The sequence below is a fragment of the Clarias gariepinus genome, chromosome 12 (assembly GCF_024256425.1).
Source record: "Clarias gariepinus isolate MV-2021 ecotype Netherlands chromosome 12, CGAR_prim_01v2, whole genome shotgun sequence".
Lineage (NCBI taxonomy): Eukaryota > Metazoa > Chordata > Actinopteri > Siluriformes > Clariidae > Clarias > Clarias gariepinus.
The window spans coordinates 15,011,289-15,029,423 of NC_071111.1; the positions used below are offsets into that span (position 1 = coordinate 15,011,289).

Genomic DNA, 18,135 nt, shown 5'->3' on the forward strand with positions numbered 1-18,135 from the left:
GCAAGCCTGAGCCTACTGATTGCCCCAACTTGTCTTTTCATCCAATAGCTGTGTGGCAAGCAATATAGCTAGCTGAAGCTCAGGTGTGTGAATTTTGGTGGAGGCTGTTGCCACATTGAATCCACTGTCTGGTTGAAGCAACACAAAGAAATCAGGTCTTGGTATCCATGTATCATTTCAAGTCGAGTTATAACCCTTGGTGTAAATGCGTGTGAGGGTGTAAGTAGCTTTCATTACGTTGAGCCTAGGCATACCGTATGTTATGATCACAGGTTCTGGACAGTGAATATAGTTCACATTACACAATATCAAAGATTTTTTAAGAGGTTTATGTGGAAAGTAATAATCTGAATGCTGAAAACGGGGCTGTTAGGCATTACAATTTTGCGGGGATTTAGTAATTCGATGTAACTTCCCCATTAGCCATTACTTTCTTTTGTTTAAAATGTGCTGCTTCATGGAGATGCCGGGGATTGAACCCGGGACCTCATACATGCAAAGCATGGGCTCTACCACTGAGCTACATCCCCACAGGGTGAAGATCACCCGACATTCCCGATCGTCTCCGGAAAACACGTCACCCTTTCTCAGAGGTGCTAACAGGCACTGAAGGACAATAGTGGCGTCTTGGAAAGAAGCATCTGTATAATGCAGGTACTCGTTCTTGTTTAAACACAAGTCATTTAAAGATTCACCTCTAGAGGGAGCTCAACCATCAAGGGCCCTCGAAAATGGCATGTGACCAATAGTAGAGATACGATGGCATCACCAGGATTCGCCGATTCAACTTCCCTGTGCTACAGTCTAATGTGGCCAGTGGGGGATGTAGCTCAGTGGTAGAGCGCATGCTTTGCATGTATGAGGCCCCGGGTTCAATCCCCGGCATCTCCAAACGCTTCTTTATGAGCGTTTCATGGCACATCAAACTCTGTATAGTTCTCTCTATAGTGCATTTGAAGATGTCTACTGTACATCCGTACACTGGCATCTCCAGACGGACTCTTGACTTCTCTGGAAAAAGGTTCAAACAAAAGAACTAACCTACAAATGCTTTTCCCCTTCCAAATGCTCATTGGAAAAATCCCTAACAGCAGACCTCCTTAAACAAAAGAAATCCCTCCTTTGCTATTTTCATCCACGGTTGATCGGGTGGTTTAGGCCAACGATGACGTCATCGCTAGGAATTGCCAATTCGACTTCCCTGTTCTACAAAGTAATGCTGCTCAATCGCTGTGGGGATGTAGCTCAGTGGGAGAATGCATGATTTGCAAGAGGCTTCTTTATAGGCTCCTTACTGCACTCCGTATAGTTCTCTACGTGATAGGTCAAGTTTGCAGTTAACAAATACACCGTGCATTCTCTCCGTAAGGATGATGAAAACCATGCATTGCGGTTGTATGTGCTCTCGTCTATTATCACAGAAATCGAAGACTCCCCTATATACTTCACCAAGGCTTTAAATATTCAAGGGGAAATCACAGAGCAAGTAAGGGCTGTACGATGAATACTCAAGTCCTTTTCGCAAGCCTGAGCCTACTGATTGCCCCAACTTGTCTTTTCATCCAATAGCTGTGTGGCAAGCAATATAGCTAGCTGAAGCTCAGGTGTGTGAATTTTGGTGGAGGCTGTTGCCACATTGAATCCACTGTCTGGTTGAAGCAACACAAAGAAATCAGGTCTTGGTATCCATGTATCATTTCAAGTCGAGTTATAACCCTTGGTGTAAATGCGTGTGAGGGTGTAAGTAGCTTTCATTACGTTGAGCCTAGGCATACCGTATGTTATGATCACAGGTTCTGGACAGTGAATATAGTTCACATTACACAATATCAAAGATTTTTTAAGAGGTTTATGTGGAAAGTAATAATCTGAATGCTGAAAACGGGGCTGTTAGGCATTACAATTTTGCAGGGATTTAGTAATTCGATGTAACTTCCCCATTAGCCATTACTTTCTTTTGTTTAAAATGTGCTGCTTCATGGAGATGCCGGGGATTGAACCCGGGACCTCATACATGCGAAGCATGCGCTCTACCACTGAGCTACATCCCCACAGGGTGAAGATCACCCGACGTTCCCGATCGTCTCCGGAAAACACGTCACTCTTTCTCAGAGGTGCTAACAGGCACTGAAGGACAATAGTGGCGTCTTGGAAAGAAGCATCTGTATAATGCAGGTACTCGTTCTTGTTTAAACACAAGTCATTTAAAGATTCACCTCTAGAGGGAGCTCAACCATCAAGGGCCCTCGAAAATGGCATGTGACCAATAGTAGAGATACGATGGCATCACCAGGATTCGCCGATTAAACTTCCCTGTGCTACAGTCTCATGTGGCCAGTGGGGGATGTAGCTCAGTGGTGGAGCGCATGCTTTGCATGTATGAGGCCCCGGGTTCAATCCCCGGCATCTCCAAACGCTTCTTTATGAGCGTTTCATGGCACATCAAACTCTGTATAGTTCTCTCTATAGTGCATTTGAAGATGTCTACTGTACATCCGTACACTGGCATCTCCAGACGGACTCTTGACTTCTCTGGAAAAAGGTTCAAACAAAAGAACTAACCTACAAATGCTTTTCCCCTTCCAAATGCTCATTGGAAAAATCCCTAACAGCAGACCTCCTTAAACAAAAGAAATCCCTCCTTTGCTATTTTCATCCACGGTTGATCGGGTGGTTTAGGCCAACGATGACGTCATCGCTAGGAATTGCCAATTCGACTTCCCTGTTCTACAAAGTAATGCTGCTCAATCGCTGTGGGGATGTAGCTCAGTGGGAGAATGCATGATTTGCAAGAGGCTTCTTTATAGGCTCCTTACTGCACTCCGTATAGTTCTCTACGTGATAGGTCAAGTTTGCAGTTAACAAATACACCGTGCATTCTCTCCGTAAGGATGATGAAAACCATGCATTGCGGTTGTATGTGCTCTCGTCTATTATCACAGAAATCGAAGACTCCCCTATATACTTCACCAAGGCTTTAAATATTCAAGGGGAAATCACAGAGCAAGTAAGGGCTGTACGATGAATACTCAAGTCCTTTTCGCAAGCCTGAGCCTACTGATTGCCCCAACTTGTCTTTTCATCCAATAGCTGTGTGGCAAGCAATATAGCTAGCTGAAGCTCAGGTGTGTGAATTTTGGTGGAGGCTGTTGCCACATTGAATCCACTGTCTGGTTGAAGCAACACAAAGAAATCAGGTCTTGGTATCCATGTATCATTTCAAGTCGAGTTATAACCCTTGGTGTAAATGCGTGTGAGGGTGTAAGTAGCTTTCATTACGTTGAGCCTAGGCATACCGTATGTTATGATCACAGGTTCTGGACAGTGAATATAGTTCACATTACACAATATCAAAGATTTTTTAAGAGGTTTATGTGGAAAGTAATAATCTGAATGCTGAAAACGGGGCTGTTAGGCATTACAATTTTGCGGGGATTTAGTAATTCGATGTAACTTCCCCATTAGCCATTACTTTCTTTTGTTTAAAATGTGCTGCTTCATGGAGATGCCGGGGGTTGAACACGGGACCTCATACATGCGAAGCATGCGCTCTACCACTGAGCTACATCCCCACAGGGTGAAGATCACCCGACGTTCCCGATCGTCTCCGGAAAACACGTCACCCTTTCTCAGAGGTGCTAACAGGCACTGAAGGACAATAGTGGCGTCTTGGAAAGAAGCATCTGTATAATGCAGGTACTCGTTCTTGTTTAAACACAAGTCATTTAAAGATTCACCTCTAGAGGGAGCTCAACCATCAAGGGCCCTCGAAAATGGCATGTGACCAATAGTAGAGATACGATGGCATCACCAGGATTCGCCGATTCAACTTCCCTGTGCTACAGTCTAACGTGGCCGTTGGGGGATGTAGCTCAGTGGTAGAGCGCATGCTTTGCATGTATGAGGCCCCGGGTTCAATCCCCGGCATCTCCAAACGCTTCTTTATGAGCGTTTCATGGCACATCAAACTCTGTATAGTTCTCTCTATAGTGCATTTGAAGATGTCTACTGTACATCCGTACACTGGCATCTCCAGACGGACTCTTGACTTCTCTGGAAAAAGGTTCAAACAAAAGAACTAACCTACAAATGCTTTTCCCCTTCCAAATGCTCATTGGAAAAATCCCTAACAGCAGACCTCCTTAAACAAAAGAAATCCCTCCTTTGCTATTTTCATCCACGGTTGATCGGGTGGTTTAGGCCAACGATGACGTCATCGCTAGGAATTGCCAATTCGACTTCCCTGTTCTACAAAGTAATGCTGCTCAATCGCTGTGGGGATGTAGCTCAGTGGGAGAATGCATGATTTGCAAGAGGCTTCTTTATAGGCTCCTTACTGCACTCCGTATAGTTCTCTACGTGATAGGTCAAGTTTGCAGTTAACAAATACACCGTGCATTCTCTCCGTAAGGATGATGAAAACCATGCATTGCGGTTGTATGTGCTCTCGTCTATTATCACAGAAATCGAAGACTCCCCTATATACTTCACCAAGGCTTTAAATATTCAAGGGGAAATCACAGAGCAAGTAAGGGCTGTACGATGAATACTCAAGTCCTTTTCGCAAGCCTGAGCCTACTGATTGCCCCAACTTGTCTTTTCATCCAATAGCTGTGTGGCAAGCAATATAGCTAGCTGAAGCTCAGGTGTGTGAATTTTGGTGGAGGCTGTTGCCACATTGAATCCACTGTCTGGTTGAAGCAACACAAAGAAATCAGGTCTTGGTATCCATGTATCATTTCAAGTCGAGTTATAACCCTTGGTGTAAATGCGTGTGAGGGTGTAAGTAGCTTTCATTACGTTGAGCCTAGGCATACCGTATGTTATGATCACAGGTTCTGGACAGTGAATATAGTTCACATTACACAATATCAAAGATTTTTTAAGAGGTTTATGTGGAAAGTAATAATCTGAATGCTGAAAACGGGGCTGTTAGGCATTACAATTTTGCGGGGATTTAGTAATACGATGTAACTTCCCCATTAGCCATTACTTTCTTTTGTTTAAAATGTGCTGCTTCATGGAGATGCCGGGGATTGAACCCGGGACCTCATACATGCAAAGCATGGGCTCTACCACTGAGCTACATCCCCACAGGGTGAAGATCACCCGACATTCCCGATCGTCTCCGGAAAACACGTCACCCTTTCTCAGAGGTGCTAACAGGCACTGAAGGACAATAGTGGCGTCTTGGAAAGAAGCATCTGTATAATGCAGGTACTCGTTCTTGTTTAAACACAAGTCATTTAAAGATTCACCTCTAGAGGGAGCTCAACCATCAAGGGCCCTCGAAAATGGCATGTGACCAATAGTAGAGATACGATGGCATCACCAGGATTCGCCGATTCAACTTCCCTGTGCTACAGTCTAATGTGGCCAGTGGGGGATGTAGCTCAGTGGTAGAGCGCATGCTTTGCATGTATGAGGCCCCGGGTTCAATCCCCGGCATCTCCAAACGCTTCTTTATGAGCGTTTCATGGCACATCAAACTCTGTATAGTTCTCTCTATAGTGCATTTGAAGATGTCTACTGTACATCCGTACACTGGCATCTCCAGACGGACTCTTGACTTCTCTGGAAAAAGGTTCAAACAAAAGAACTAACCTACAAATGCTTTTCCCCTTCCAAATGCTCATTGGAAAAATCCCTAACAGCAGACCTCCTTAAACAAAAGAAATCCCTCCTTTGCTATTTTCATCCACGGTTGATCGGGTGGTTTAGGCCAACGATGACGTCATCGCTAGGAATTGCCAATTCGACTTCCCTGTTCTACAAAGTAATGCTGCTCAATCGCTGTGGGGATGTAGCTCAGTGGGAGAATGCATGATTTGCAAGAGGCTTCTTTATAGGCTCCTTACTGCACTCCGTATAGTTCTCTACGTGATAGGTCAAGTTTGCAGTTAACAAATACACCGTGCATTCTCTCCGTAAGGATGATGAAAACCATGCATTGCGGTTGTATGTGCTCTCGTCTATTATCACAGAAATCGAAGACTCCCCTATATACTTCACCAAGGCTTTAAATATTCAAGGGGAAATCACAGAGCAAGTAAGGGCTGTACGATGAATACTCAAGTCCTTTTCGCAAGCCTGAGCCTACTGATTGCCCCAACTTGTCTTTTCATCCAATAGCTGTGTGGCAAGCAATATAGCTAGCTGAAGCTCAGGTGTGTGAATTTTGGTGGAGGCTGTTGCCACATTGAATCCACTGTCTGGTTGAAGCAACACAAAGAAATCAGGTCTTGGTATCCATGTATCATTTCAAGTCGAGTTATAACCCTTGGTGTAAATGCGTGTGAGGGTGTAAGTAGCTTTCATTACGTTGAGCCTAGGCATACCGTATGTTATGATCACAGGTTCTGGACAGTGAATATAGTTCACATTACACAATATCAAAGATTTTTTAAGAGGTTTATGTGGAAAGTAATAATCTGAATGCTGAAAACGGGGCTGTTAGGCATTACAATTTTGCAGGGATTTAGTAATTCGATGTAACTTCCCCATTAGCCATTACTTTCTTTTGTTTAAAATGTGCTGCTTCATGGAGATGCCGGGGATTGAACCCGGGACCTCATACATGCGAAGCATGCGCTCTACCACTGAGCTACATCCCCACAGGGTGAAGATCACCCGACGTTCCCGATCGTCTCCGGAAAACACGTCACCCTTTCTCAGAGGTGCTAACAGGCACTGAAGGACAATAGTGGCGTCTTGGAAAGAAGCATCTGTATAATGCAGGTACTCGTTCTTGTTTAAACACAAGTCATTTAAAGATTCACCTCTAGAGGGAGCTCAACCATCAAGGGCCCTCGAAAATGGCATGTGACCAATAGTAGAGATACGATGGCATCACCAGGATTCGCCGATTAAACTTCCCTGTGCTACAGTCTCATGTGGCCAGTGGGGGATGTAGCTCAGTGGTGGAGCGCATGCTTTGCATGTATGAGGCCCCGGGTTCAATCCCCGGCATCTCCAAACGCTTCTTTATGAGCGTTTCATGGCACATCAAACTCTGTATAGTTCTCTCTATAGTGCATTTGAAGATGTCTACTGTACATCCGTACACTGGCATCTCCAGACGGACTCTTGACTTCTCTGGAAAAAGGTTCAAACAAAAGAACTAACCTACAAATGCTTTTCCCCTTCCAAATGCTCATTGGAAAAATCCCTAACAGCAGACCTCCTTAAACAAAAGAAATCCCTCCTTTGCTATTTTCATCCACGGTTGATCGGGTGGTTTAGGCCAACGATGACGTCATCGCTAGGAATTGCCAATTCGACTTCCCTGTTCTACAAAGTAATGCTGCTCAATCGCTGTGGGGATGTAGCTCAGTGGGAGAATGCATGATTTGCAAGAGGCTTCTTTATAGGCTCCTTACTGCACTCCGTATAGTTCTCTACGTGATAGGTCAAGTTTGCAGTTAACAAATACACCGTGCATTCTCTCCGTAAGGATGATGAAAACCATGCATTGCGGTTGTATGTGCTCTCGTCTATTATCACAGAAATCGAAGACTCCCCTATATACTTCACCAAGGCTTTAAATATTCAAGGGGAAATCACAGAGCAAGTAAGGGCTGTACGATGAATACTCAAGTCCTTTTCGCAAGCCTGAGCCTACTGATTGCCCCAACTTGTCTTTTCATCCAATAGCTGTGTGGCAAGCAATATAGCTAGCTGAAGCTCAGGTGTGTGAATTTTGGTGGAGGCTGTTGCCACATTGAATCCACTGTCTGGTTGAAGCAACACAAAGAAATCAGGTCTTGGTATCCATGTATCATTTCAAGTCGAGTTATAACCCTTGGTGTAAATGCGTGTGAGGGTGTAAGTAGCTTTCATTACGTTGAGCCTAGGCATACCGTATGTTATGATCACAGGTTCTGGACAGTGAATATAGTTCACATTACACAATATCAAAGATTTTTTAAGAGGTTTATGTGGAAAGTAATAATCTGAATGCTGAAAACGGGGCTGTTAGGCATTACAATTTTGCAGGGATTTAGTAATTCGATGTAACTTCCCCATTAGCCATTACTTTCTTTTGTTTAAAATGTGCTGCTTCATGGAGATGCCGGGGATTGAACCCGGGACCTCATACATGCGAAGCATGCGCTCTACCACTGAGCTACATCCCCACAGGGTGAAGATCACCCGACGTTCCCGATCGTCTCCGGAAAACACGTCACCCTTTCTCAGAGGTGCTAACAGGCACTGAAGGACAATAGTGGCGTCTTGGAAAGAAGCATCTGTATAATGCAGGTACTCGTTCTTGTTTAAACACAAGTCATTTAAAGATTCACCTCTAGAGGGAGCTCAACCATCAAGGGCCCTCGAAAATGGCATGTGACCAATAGTAGAGATACGATGGCATCACCAGGATTCGCCGATTAAACTTCCCTGTGCTACAGTCTCATGTGGCCAGTGGGGGATGTAGCTCAGTGGTGGAGCGCATGCTTTGCATGTTTGAGGCCCCGGGTTCAATCCCCGGCATCTCCAAACGCTTCTTTATGAGCGTTTCATGGCACATCAAACTCTGTATAGTTCTCTCTATAGTGCATTTGAAGATGTCTACTGTACATCCGTACACTGGCATCTCCAGACGGACTCTTGACTTCTCTGGAAAAAGGTTCAAACAAAAGAACTAACCTACAAATGCTTTTCCCCTTCCAAATGCTCATTGGAAAAATCCCTAACAGCAGACCTCCTTAAACAAAAGAAATCCCTCCTTTGCTATTTTCATCCACGGTTGATCGGGTGGTTTAGGCCAACGATGACGTCATCGCTAGGAATTGCCAATTCGACTTCCCTGTTCTACAAAGTAATGCTGCTCAATCGCTGTGGGGATGTAGCTCAGTGGGAGAATGCATGATTTGCAAGAGGCTTCTTTATAGGCTCCTTACTGCACTCCGTATAGTTCTCTACGTGATAGGTCAAGTTTGCAGTTAACAAATACACCGTGCATTCTCTCCGTAAGGATGATGAAAACCATGCATTGCGGTTGTATGTGCTCTCGTCTATTATCACAGAAATCGAAGACTCCCCTATATACTTCACCAAGGCTTTAAATATTCAAGGGGAAATCACAGAGCAAGTAAGGGCTGTACGATGAATACTCAAGTCCTTTTCGCAAGCCTGAGCCTACTGATTGCCCCAACTTGTCTTTTCATCCAATAGCTGTGTGGCAAGCAATATAGCTAGCTGAAGCTCAGGTGTGTGAATTTTGGTGGAGGCTGTTGCCACATTGAATCCACTGTCTGGTTGAAGCAACACAAAGAAATCAGGTCTTGGTATTGTAAGCATATTTTAATTAAATATATTTGTGTATGCAGCAATGTAACAATATGATAATATTAATCAACATAATATTAATCTTAGTGAAATAATATAGAGGTTAAGTGAGAAAAGCAGACAGGTCGTAAAACATAGCAGTAAGGGAATGGTTAGAGTGACCCAGATAAGACAAGATAAGGTGCCAGGTGTCGGACTTGGCCTAATGAAGGATTGAAACAAGTGTTGGATACACGTATACATGTCTAAGTAAAAATATAGACAAATATCTAAAAGATACACGATTACTTTTAGGAATACTGAGTTTAATAAAAGTAGACACAAAAATAAACTAGTATGTGCATCTACCAAATAAAGAGATGCTCATACATGGTCTGTCTCTTGAGAACTGTAGAATAAACCAGGAACAACCAACTGATAGAAAAAACCAAGGGCAAAGCAGGGAGGATAAAATCCTGAAAAAACCAACTAAAACCCAAGGACAGAAGAAATAATCAGGTGACAGACACCAAATAAGCACAAGGCACTAGAAACCAGATTAAAAGAGGGGCTAACGAGATGTACGAGAAACTATGTAATAAACTATACACTGAAACTAAACTTGAAAGAATCAGGGGATCTCCCTGTGAGACAGTGTGTGTGTGTGAAGATGGCCATGTGGGCAGACTGAACGGTCAGATAAGAAATAGGAAAAATCAGAGACACAGAGCTAGTCTTGTGAATAAAATATTTTAATAAGAGTAGACAAAGAGTAAAAAGGCATATCTACATGGTAATAATATAAAATACAAATTATAAAAGCCCAACGTAAAATACAAAACATAAGGGGCCAGGGTAAAAGCATCAATAGAAATAAAATTCCTCAGAAGGAACACGGTCTGAACTGCCCTGGCTGTCCAAATCATCCAAAGGGATGAAGTAATCAATGGAGAAGTCGCAGTTGGCTATAAAATAGAATAAAATGCATAAAAACATTGAATGGGGTAAAATAAGGCAAATAAGTAAAATAGTGTAAAGTAGATGCTTACCCATGGCTGGTCTCTTGAAAAATGAAGAACATACAAAAGAAAAACAAGGAAAAAGCCTTGAAAACAAGCGGCACCCCTATATTTTTATAAAAAAGATATGAAAAGTGTAAAGATAATAGAAAATAATTATTAAAGAAGATGTATTATAATGGAAAGAAGTTTTGAGCATAGTAAGAGTCAGATAAGCGCAGGAAGAAGTCAAATAACGAGGTGTAAATATAAAGAGAAAGAGTTATAAGCATGGAGAGGAGTCAGATAGCGAGGTGTATGACATAATGGTACAAGTTAAGAGAAATGTAATTTTAATGGAAAAATTAATTGATAAAAACTGAATTATAATGGATTATAATTTTGCTGTGGTCAAACGAGGTGAAGGTACAGGGGAGGAGACTGGAGATCCCCCTCTTAGAAACTGTATAAAAGGAGCATGATTTTGACTGTGAATTCAGTCTGGACTTGGCACTGCTTTGGTTCTGATCCAAGGCATGGCTAGGCTGGCTCATCTGGGTTCTTATTGCTGCAATAAAAGCCTGACTTACTTCATCCAGCTCTGCGTGGCGTAATGTTCTTTAATTCTTCTTTAATTCTCTTTGTTAATGATTTGTTAACTGATTGATATTTTAATCTAACAGCAACATCAACAGGTGGAAGAATTTTCTCCCACAGTATCCATGTATCATTTCAAGTCGAGTTATAACCCTTGGTGTAAATGCGTGTGAGGGTGTAAGTAGCTTTCATTACGTTGAGCCTAGGCATACCGTATGTTATGATCACAGGTTCTGGACAGTGAATATAGTTCACATTACACAATATCAAAGATTTTTTAAGAGGTTTATGTGGAAAGTAATAATCTGAATGCTGAAAACGGGGCTGTTAGGCATTACAATTTTGCGGGGATTTAGTAATTCGATGTAACTTCCCCATTAGCCATTACTTTCTTTTGTTTAAAATGTGCTGCTTCATGGAGATGCCGGGGATTGAACCCGGGACCTCATACATGCCAAGCATGCGCTCTACCACTGAGCTACATCCCCACAGGGTGATGAGCGCCCGACGTTCCCGATCGTCTCCGGAAAACATGTCACCCTTTCTCAGAGGTGCTAACAGGCACTGAAGGACAATAGTGGCGTCTTGGAAAGAAGCATCTGTATAATGCAGGTACTCGTTCTTGTTAAAACACAAGTCATTTAAAGATTCACCTCTAGAGGGAGCTCAACCGTCAAGGGCCCTCGAAAATGGCATGTGACCAATAGTAGAGATACGATGGCATCACCAGGATTCGCCGATTCAACTTCCCTGTGCTACAGTCTAATGTGGCAGTTGGGGGATGTAGCTCAGTGGTAGAGCGCATGCTTTGCATGTATGAGGCCCCGGGTTCAATCCCCGGCATCTCCAAACGCTTCTTTATGAGCGTTTCATGGCACATCAAACTCTGTATAGTTCTCTCTATAGTGCATTTGAAGATGTCTACTGTACATCCGTACACTGGCATCTCCAGACGGACTCTTGACTTCTCTGGAAAAAGGTTCAAACAAAAGAACTAACCTACAAATGCTTTTCCCCTTCCAAATGCTCATTGGAAAAATCCCAAACAGCAGACCTCCTTAAACAAAAGAAATCCCTCCTTTGCTATTTTCATCCACGGTTGATCGGGTGGTTTAGGCCAACGATGACGTCATCGCTAGGAATTGCCAATTCGACTTCCCTGTTCTACAAAGTAATGCTGCTCAATCGCTGTGGGGATGTAGCTCAGTGGGAGAATGCATGATTTGCAAGAGGCTTCTTTATAGGCTCCTTACTGCACTCCGTATATTTCTCTATGTGATAGGTCAAGTTTGCAGTTAACAAATACACCGTGCATTCTCTCCGTAAGGATGATGAAAACCGTGCATTGCGGTTGTATGTGCTCTCGTCTATTATCACAGAAATCGAAGACTCCCCTATATACTTCACCAAGGCTTTAAATATTCAAGGGGAAATCACAGAGCAAGTAAGGGCTGTACGATGAATACTCAAGTCCTTTTCGCAAGCCTGAGCCTACTGATTGCCCCAACTTGTCTTTTCATCCAATAGCTGTGTGGCAAGCAATATAGCTAGCTGAAGCTCAGGTGTGTGAATTTTGGTGGAGGCTGTTGCCACATTGAATCCACTGTCTGGTTGAAGCAACACAAAGAAATCAGGTCTTGGTATCCATGTATCATTTCAAGTCGAGTTATAACCCTTGGTGTAAATGCGTGTGAGGGTGTAAGTAGCTTTCATTACGTTGAGCCTAGGCATACCGTATGTTATGATCACAGGTTCTGGACAGTGAATATAGTTCACATTACACAATATCAAAGATTTTTTAAGAGGTTTATGTGGAAAGTAATAATCTGAATGCTGAAAACGGGGCTGTTAGGCATTACAATTTTGCGGGGATTTAGTAATTCGATGTAATTTCCCCATTAGCCATTACTTTCTTTTGTTTAAAATGTGCTGCTTCATGGAGATGCCGGGGATTGAACCCGGGACCTCATACATGCGAAGCATGCGCTCTACCACTGAGCTACATCCCCACAGGGTGAAGATCACCCGACGTTCCCGATCGTCTCCGGAAAACACGCCACCCTTTCTCAGAGGTGCTAACAGGCACTGAAGGACAATAGTGGCGTCTTGGAAAGAAGCATCTGTATAATGCAGGTACTCGTTCTTGTTTAAACACAAGTCATTTAAAGATTCACCTCTAGAGGGAGCTCAACCATCAAGGGCCCTCGAAAATGGCATGTGACCAATAGTAGAGATACGATGGCATCACCAGGATTCGCCGATTCAACTTCCCTGTGCTACAGTCTAACGTGGCCGTTGGGGGATGTAGCTCAGTGGTAGAGCGCATGCTTTGCATGTATGAGGCCCCGGGTTCAATCCCCGCCATCTCCAAACGCTTCTTTATGAGCGTTTTATGGCACATCAAACTCTGTATAGTTCTCTCTATAGTGCATTTGAAGATGTCTACTGTACATCCGTACACTGGCATCTCCAGACGGACTCTTGACTTCTCTGGAAAAAGGTTCAAACAAAAGAACTAACCTACAGATGCTTTTCCACATCCAAATGCTCATTGGAAAAATCCCAAACAGCAGACCTCCTTAAACAAAAGAAATCCCTCCTTTGCTATTTTCATCCACGGTTGATCAGGTGGTTTAGGCCAACGATGACGTCATCGCTAGGAATTGCCAATTCGACTTCCCTGTTCTACAAAGTAATGCTGCTCAATCGCTGTGGGGATGTAGCTCAGTGGGAGAATGCATGATTTGCAAGAGGCTTCTTTATAGGCTCCTTACTGCACTCCGTATAGTTCTCTATGTGATAGGTCAAGTTTGCAGTTAACAAATACACCGTGCATTCTCTCCGTAAGGATGATGAAAACCGTGCATTGCGGTTGTATGTGCTCTCGTCTATTATCACAGAAATCGAAGACTCCCCTATATACTTCACCAAGGCTTTAAATATTCAAGGGGAAATCACAGAGCAAGTAAGGGCTGTACGATGAATACTCAAGTCCTTTTCGCAAGCCTGAGCCTACTGATTGCCCCAACTTGTCTTTTCATCCAATAGCTGTGTGGCAAGCAATATAGCTAGCTGAAGCTCAGGTGTGTGAATTTTGGTGGAGGCTGTTGCCACATTGAATCCACTGTCTGGTTGAAGCAACACAAAGAAATCAGGTCTTGGTATCCATGTATCATTTCAAGTCGAGTTATAACCCTTGGTGTGAATGCGTGTGTGGGTGTAAGTAGCTTTCATTACGTTGAGCCTAGGCATACCGTATGTTATGATCACAGGTTCTGGACAGTGAATATAGTTCACATTACACAATATCAAAGATTTTTAAGAGGTTTATGTGGAAAGAAATAATCTGAATGCTGAAAACGGGGCTGTTAGGCATTACAATTTTGCAGGGATTTATTAATTCGATGTAACTTCCCCTTTAGCCATTACTTTCTTATGTTTAAAATGTGCTGCTTCATGGAGATGCCGGGGATTGAACCCGGGACCTCATACCTGCAAAGCATGCGCTCTACCACTGAGCTACATCCCCACAAGGGTGAAGATCACCCGACGTTCCCGATCGTCTCCAGGAAAACACGCCACCCTTTCTCAGAGGTGCTAACAGGCACTGAAGGACAATAGTGGCGTCTTGGAAAGAAGCATCTGTATAATGCAGGTACTCGTTCTTGTTTAAACACAAGTCATTTAAAGATTCACCTTTAGAGGGAGCTCAACCATCAAGGGCCCTCGAAAATGGCATGTGACCAATAGTAGAGATACGATGGCATCACCAGGATTCGCCGATTCAACTTCCCTGTGCTACAGTCTAATGTGGCCGTTGGGGGATGTAGCTCAGTGGTAGAGCGCATGCTTTGCATGTATGAGGCCCCGGGTTCAATCCCCGGCATCTCCAAATGCTTCTTTATGAGCGTTTCATGGCACATCAAACTCTGTATAGTTCTCTCTATAGTGCATTTGAAGATGTCTACTGTACATCCGTACACTGGCATCTCCAGACGGACTCTTGACTTCTCTGGAAAAAGGTTCAAACAAAAGAACTAACCTACAGATGCTTTTCCACATCCAAATGCTCATTGGAAAAATCCCTAACAGCAGACCTCTTTAAACAAAAGACATCCCTCCTTTGCTATTTTCATCCACGGTTGATCAGGTGGTTTAGGCCAACGATGACGTCATCGCTAGGAATTGCCAATTCGACTTCCCTGTTCTACAAAGTAATGCTGCTCAATCGCTGTGGGGATGTAGCTCAGTGGGAGAATGCATGATTTGCATGTACAAGGCCCCGGAGTCAATCTCCGGCATCTCCAAAAGGCTTCTTTATAGGCTCCTTACTGCACGTTGCACTCCGTATAGTTCTCTATGTGATAGGTCAAGTTTGCAGTTAACAAATACACCGTGCATTCTCTCCGTAAGGATGATGAAAACCGTGCATTACGGTTGTATGTGCTCTCGTCTATTATCACAGAAATCGAAGACTCCCCTATATACTTCACCAAGGCTTTAAATATTCAAGGGGAAATCACAGAGCAAGTAAGGGCTGTACGATGAATACTCAAGTCCTTTTCGCAAGCCTGAGCCTACTGATTGCCCCAACTTGTCTTTTCATCTAATAGCTGTGTGGCAAGCAATATAGCTAGCTGAAGCTCAGGTGTGTGAATTTTGGTGGAGGCTGTTGCCACATTGAATCCACTGTCTGGTTGAAGCAACACAAAGAAATCAGGTCTTGGTATCCATGTATCATTTCAAGTCGAGTTATAACCCTTGGTGTGAATGCGTGTGTGGGTGTAAGTAGCTTTCATTACGTTGAGCCTAGGCATACCGTATGTTATGATTACAGGTTCTGGACAGTGAATATAGTTCACATTACACAATATCAAAGATTTTTAAGAGGTTTATGTGGAAAGAAATAATCTGAATGCTGAAAACGGGGCTGTTAGGCATTACAATTTTGCAGGGATTCATTAATTCGATGTAACTTCCCCTTTAGCCATTACTTTCTTATGTTTAAAATGTGCTGCTTCATGGAGATGCCGGGGATTGAACCCATGACCTCATACATGCGAAGCATGCGCTCTACCACTGAGCTACATCCCCACAAGGGTGAAGAGCACCCGACGTTCCCGATCGTCTCCGGAAAACACGCCACCCTTTCTCAGAGGTGCTAACAGGCACTGAAGGACAATAGTGGCGTCTTGGAAAGAAGCATCTGTATAATGCAGGTACTCGTTCTTGTTTAAACACAAGTCATTTAAAGATTCACCTCTAGAGGGAGCTCAACCATCAAGGGCCCTCGAAAATGGCATGTGACCAATAGTAGAGATACGATGGCATCACCAGGATTCGCCGATTCAACTTCCCTGTGCTACAGTCTAATGTGGCCGTTGGGGGATGTAGCTCAGTGGTAGAGCGCATGCTTTGCATGTATGAGGCCCCGGGTTCAATCCCCGGCATCTCCAAATGCTTCTTTATGAGCGTTTCATGGCACATCAAACTCTGTATAGTTCTCTCTATAGTGCATTTGAAGATGTCTACTGTACATCCGTACACTGGCATCTCCAGACGGACTCTTGACTTCTCTGGAAAAAGGTTCAAACAAAAGAACTAACCTACAGATGCTTTTCCACATCCAAATGCTCATTGGAAAAATCCCTAACAGCAGACCTCCTTAAACAAAAGACATCCCTCCTTTGCTATTTTCATCCACGGTTGATCGGGTGGTTTAGGCCAACGATGACGTCATCGCTAGGAATTGCCAATTCGACTTCCCTGTTCTACAAAGTAATGCTGCTCAATCGCTGTGGGGATGTAGCTCAGTGGGAGAATGCATGATTTGCATGTACAAGGCCCCGGAGTCAATCTCCGGCATCTCCAAAAGGCTTCTTTATTGGGTCCTTACTGCACGTTGCACTCCGTATAGTTCTCTATGTGATAGGTCAAGTTTGCAGTTAACAAATACACCGTGCATTCTCTCCGTAAGGATGATGAAAACCGTGCATTACGGTTGTATGTGCTCTCGTCTATTATCACAGAAATCGAAGACTCCCCTATATACTTCACCAAGGCTTTAAATATTCAAGGGGAAATCACAGAGCAAGTAAGGGCTGTACGATGAATACTCAAGTCCTTTTCGCAAGCCTGAGCCTACTGATTGCCCCAACTTGTCTTTTCATCTAATAGCTGTGTGGCAAGCAATATAGCTAGCTGAAGCTCAGGTGTGTGAATTTTGGTGGAGGCTGTTGCCACATTGAATCCACTGTCTGGTTGAAGCAACACAAAGAAATCAGGTCTTGGTATCCATGTATCATTTCAAGTCGAGTTATAACCCTTGGTGTGAATGCGTGTGTGGGTGTAAGTAGCTTTCATTACGTTGAGTCTAGGCATACCGTATGTTATGATTACAGGTTCTGGACAGTGAATATAGTTCACATTACACAATATGAAAGATTTTTAAGAGGTTTATGTGGAAAGAAATAATCTGAATGCTGAAAACGGGGCTGTTAGGCATTACAATTTTGCAGGGATTCATTAATTCGATGTAACTTCCCCTTTAGCCATTACTTTCTTATGTTTAAAATGTGCTGCTTCATGGAGATGCCGGGGATTGAACCCATGACCTCATACATGCGAAGCATGCGCTCTACCACTGAGCTACATCCCCACAAGGGTGAAGATCACCCGACGTTCCCGATCGTCTCCGGAAAACACGCCACCCTTTCTCAGAGGTGCTAACAGGCACTGAAGGACAATAGTGGCGTCTTGGAAAGAAGCATCTGTATAATGCAGGTACTCGTTCTTGTTTAAACACAAGTCATTTAAAGATTCACCTCTAGAGGGAGCTCAACCATCAAGGGCCCTCGAAAATGGCATGTGACCAATAGTAGAGATACGATGGCATCACCAGGATTCGCCGATTCAACTTCCCTGTGCTACAGTCTAATGTGGCCGTTGGGGGATGTAGCTCAGTGGTAGAGCGCATGCTTTGCATGTATGAGGCCCCGGAGTCAATCTCCGGCATCTCCAAAAGGCTTCTTTATAGGCTCCTTACTGCACGTTGCACTCCGTATAGTTCTCTATGTGATAGGTCAAGTTTGCAGTTAACAAATACACCGTGCATTCGCTCCGTAAGGATGATGAAAACCGTGCATTACGGTTGTATGTGCTCTCGTCTATTATCACAGAAATCGAAGACTCCCCTATATACTTCACCAAGGCTTTAAATATTTAAGGGGAAATCACAGAGCAAGTAAGGGCTGTACGATGAATACTCAAGTCC

General features: G+C 43.6%; 22 non-coding genes across 22 annotated transcripts; 11 read left to right on the top strand and 11 right to left on the bottom strand.

Moving 5' to 3' along the window:
* Positions 1-458: 458 nt before the first annotated feature.
* Positions 459-530, bottom strand: trnaa-ugc (transfer RNA alanine (anticodon UGC)). Its single transcript has one exon. It is a non-coding gene; the product is annotated as a tRNA-Ala (tRNA).
* Positions 531-819: 289 nt separating this feature from the next.
* Positions 820-891, top strand: trnaa-ugc (transfer RNA alanine (anticodon UGC)). The gene has a single exon. It is a non-coding gene; the product is annotated as a tRNA-Ala (tRNA).
* A 1,088-nt stretch (positions 892-1,979) lies between these two features.
* On the bottom strand, positions 1,980-2,051 carry trnaa-cgc (transfer RNA alanine (anticodon CGC)). Its single transcript has one exon. It is a non-coding gene; the product is annotated as a tRNA-Ala (tRNA).
* A 289-nt stretch (positions 2,052-2,340) lies between these two features.
* trnaa-ugc (transfer RNA alanine (anticodon UGC)) lies at positions 2,341-2,412 on the top strand. The gene has a single exon. It is a non-coding gene; the product is annotated as a tRNA-Ala (tRNA).
* A 1,088-nt stretch (positions 2,413-3,500) lies between these two features.
* trnaa-cgc (transfer RNA alanine (anticodon CGC)) lies at positions 3,501-3,572 on the bottom strand. Its single transcript has one exon. It is a non-coding gene; the product is annotated as a tRNA-Ala (tRNA).
* Positions 3,573-3,861: 289 nt separating this feature from the next.
* trnaa-ugc (transfer RNA alanine (anticodon UGC)) lies at positions 3,862-3,933 on the top strand. Its single transcript has one exon. It is a non-coding gene; the product is annotated as a tRNA-Ala (tRNA).
* Positions 3,934-5,021: 1,088 nt separating this feature from the next.
* On the bottom strand, positions 5,022-5,093 carry trnaa-ugc (transfer RNA alanine (anticodon UGC)). The gene has a single exon. It is a non-coding gene; the product is annotated as a tRNA-Ala (tRNA).
* A 289-nt stretch (positions 5,094-5,382) lies between these two features.
* trnaa-ugc (transfer RNA alanine (anticodon UGC)) lies at positions 5,383-5,454 on the top strand. The gene has a single exon. It is a non-coding gene; the product is annotated as a tRNA-Ala (tRNA).
* Positions 5,455-6,542: 1,088 nt separating this feature from the next.
* trnaa-cgc (transfer RNA alanine (anticodon CGC)) lies at positions 6,543-6,614 on the bottom strand. The gene has a single exon. It is a non-coding gene; the product is annotated as a tRNA-Ala (tRNA).
* A 289-nt stretch (positions 6,615-6,903) lies between these two features.
* On the top strand, positions 6,904-6,975 carry trnaa-ugc (transfer RNA alanine (anticodon UGC)). Its single transcript has one exon. It is a non-coding gene; the product is annotated as a tRNA-Ala (tRNA).
* Positions 6,976-8,063: 1,088 nt separating this feature from the next.
* trnaa-cgc (transfer RNA alanine (anticodon CGC)) lies at positions 8,064-8,135 on the bottom strand. Its single transcript has one exon. It is a non-coding gene; the product is annotated as a tRNA-Ala (tRNA).
* Positions 8,136-8,424: 289 nt separating this feature from the next.
* Positions 8,425-8,496, top strand: trnaa-ugc (transfer RNA alanine (anticodon UGC)). The gene has a single exon. It is a non-coding gene; the product is annotated as a tRNA-Ala (tRNA).
* Positions 8,497-11,278: 2,782 nt separating this feature from the next.
* On the bottom strand, positions 11,279-11,350 carry trnaa-ggc (transfer RNA alanine (anticodon GGC)). Its single transcript has one exon. It is a non-coding gene; the product is annotated as a tRNA-Ala (tRNA).
* A 289-nt stretch (positions 11,351-11,639) lies between these two features.
* Positions 11,640-11,711, top strand: trnaa-ugc (transfer RNA alanine (anticodon UGC)). Its single transcript has one exon. It is a non-coding gene; the product is annotated as a tRNA-Ala (tRNA).
* A 1,088-nt stretch (positions 11,712-12,799) lies between these two features.
* On the bottom strand, positions 12,800-12,871 carry trnaa-cgc (transfer RNA alanine (anticodon CGC)). Its single transcript has one exon. It is a non-coding gene; the product is annotated as a tRNA-Ala (tRNA).
* Positions 12,872-13,160: 289 nt separating this feature from the next.
* On the top strand, positions 13,161-13,232 carry trnaa-ugc (transfer RNA alanine (anticodon UGC)). The gene has a single exon. It is a non-coding gene; the product is annotated as a tRNA-Ala (tRNA).
* Positions 13,233-14,319: 1,087 nt separating this feature from the next.
* On the bottom strand, positions 14,320-14,391 carry trnaa-ugc (transfer RNA alanine (anticodon UGC)). Its single transcript has one exon. It is a non-coding gene; the product is annotated as a tRNA-Ala (tRNA).
* Positions 14,392-14,682: 291 nt separating this feature from the next.
* On the top strand, positions 14,683-14,754 carry trnaa-ugc (transfer RNA alanine (anticodon UGC)). Its single transcript has one exon. It is a non-coding gene; the product is annotated as a tRNA-Ala (tRNA).
* A 1,130-nt stretch (positions 14,755-15,884) lies between these two features.
* trnaa-cgc (transfer RNA alanine (anticodon CGC)) lies at positions 15,885-15,956 on the bottom strand. Its single transcript has one exon. It is a non-coding gene; the product is annotated as a tRNA-Ala (tRNA).
* A 290-nt stretch (positions 15,957-16,246) lies between these two features.
* Positions 16,247-16,318, top strand: trnaa-ugc (transfer RNA alanine (anticodon UGC)). Its single transcript has one exon. It is a non-coding gene; the product is annotated as a tRNA-Ala (tRNA).
* A 1,130-nt stretch (positions 16,319-17,448) lies between these two features.
* trnaa-cgc (transfer RNA alanine (anticodon CGC)) lies at positions 17,449-17,520 on the bottom strand. Its single transcript has one exon. It is a non-coding gene; the product is annotated as a tRNA-Ala (tRNA).
* A 290-nt stretch (positions 17,521-17,810) lies between these two features.
* Positions 17,811-17,882, top strand: trnaa-ugc (transfer RNA alanine (anticodon UGC)). Its single transcript has one exon. It is a non-coding gene; the product is annotated as a tRNA-Ala (tRNA).
* The last annotated feature ends 253 nt before the right edge of the window (positions 17,883-18,135 follow it).